The following is a 2,016-nucleotide window of genomic DNA, read 5'->3' as shown; positions in this document are numbered from 1 at the left end:
ACGAATGATTATTTTCTTCTGCCTCAATTGACCAGATAATTGTGCAGAAGTCTCTGCCATTTGACTCTGTGGAATGTGCCTTTGTGTAGTAAGAAAACCCAGACGTCTGACCCAGGGTGGTATGGAGTTGGGGACAAGATGCCCACAGCTGACGCCCACCGTCTAACTCTTGAGTCCTAAATCAGAAACACTTTCATATGAGATGAAAATCTCCGCATGCCACCTGGGTCCCCGATAGTTCATTCTAATACCTGCCCTTTTGGAGGAGGTTGTTTTCCCTCAGTTTCAAAATGGAGTTAAACAAAAACATCAGGCACCAAGGTTAGAGGTGGCATCTGGGTGGTCAAAAAATTTGGAAAGGAAATTAGCTTTTACGGGCTAATGTACCCAGAGATGTACAATTTTAGGCACACATTTATATGCATGCACCGTTCTAAATTCTGAAATACAGCTAACATCAGATCTGTTAACCAAGTCTGCCCACCTAAATCTTAGAAGAGATGGAAAGTTACTATAACTACTCAGTGAATTAGAACCACTGAGAAGCAGGAATTCTTGGTGTTAACCTGTGTTCCCCACACCCAACCAATGAACATCCCCTTCTGTGAAAAGTTCTCTCCATATGGTTCCCATGTTTGACTGAAGTAAGGGATCCTAATGATCAAAATTAAGGCAGCATGTAGAATAACGTGCTGTGCTATTAAATTCAGATACAAGCTGTGCTGGACTAGGTAAGTTGTCTCACTGTGGTACACAGCTATGGCAGACAGGCCAGGAAGAATTCTAGATTGCTCAAATTTTTGGTTATGATCAGACTTCTTAAAGGATGTTCACTAAAATTAGCAGAGCAAATCTATATCCAGCCTGTTCTCCTACAGTCATGGTAAGCATTCAAAGGGACACGGAAAAGTCTACCACTTCCAGGTCTCCAGGCAAGTCACGACTCCAGGCCAGGGTCTGAGTCTTCGTGGTTCTTCACTCAGCAGTGACGTCTCCCACTGGATCTGCACACTCTTGTGGTGCCATTTCATGACTGGGCCACCAAAGACTCAGCTGGGACATAACCCAAGCGGTTACCAATCAAGAACTGCACGTACTGCACAGTTCACACGTGTGCTGCACCCTTATGCAAGCAGAGTCCCCCTCAAGATGAGGGGCTTCTCCAGTATTAATATTACCACTGCTCAGAATGTTCTCGAGCCCTATGGGAAACATCTATCTTTGAGGGTGGATTTGATTCTCGGATAGAGGCAATAGCTGATGTGCAAGTTGGGAAGATGCAATTTTGAGTCAAAAAACAAGGCAAGAGCACAATAGAGGAGGCTGCTGCTTTTGTGTGGTTTGTCAACGGGCTCTGAGAACTGCCATGCGCAATGGCAACATCTCAGGACTAAATGCCTGGAGTGTAACCGGACTACCTGGAACAACTCCTATTTTTGTATGCATCACCTCTGTGGTTTAGCTGAATAAAATATATACCCCCATCATGCCTCGATGACCGTATCTGCCACCAGGTATACATACGTGAAAGCCAAGCTTCAGGACAAAGGGCTGGCCCAGGCTTTGAGGAGGACTCCCCCACCCCCCATACACATTTGAGGGGAAATGAAGTGTTGGCTTTGAGTTCAACTGGCAAACACTCTAAAGTTTTTGGTGTAATAGGACAGGAAACACTCAAAGTCATTGAGAAAGTCAAGTCTCCTGGAGCCTGTGTGTAAGAATTATTAATACTTCTCAATAAAGCACCCAGCAGCTTTATGTCAAGATTTTCAAATGTTTCTTGCTATGTTTTCATAAGAAAAATCATTATCTGCCTTTTAGGCAGTTTCCCTTTTTGTATACTGGATAGCAAATACACGGGTCCCTGTGAAAGTGTCCACTAGACAGATCAACTTTCAGACAGAGGTACCCTCAGGCACAAAACAAGCACTCCTTGGCCCGGAGGATCACAAAATTGGCCAGGCCCTCCCGTAACACAATGCATCCGAAGTTAAAATTAATACTAGGATCGCAGGA

This window comes from Lemur catta, chromosome 17, assembly GCF_020740605.2.
Source record: "Lemur catta isolate mLemCat1 chromosome 17, mLemCat1.pri, whole genome shotgun sequence".
NCBI classification, from domain to species: domain Eukaryota; kingdom Metazoa; phylum Chordata; class Mammalia; order Primates; family Lemuridae; genus Lemur; species Lemur catta.
The sequence above is the reverse complement of the archived record's forward strand: the minus strand, read 5'-3'. Positions refer to the sequence as shown.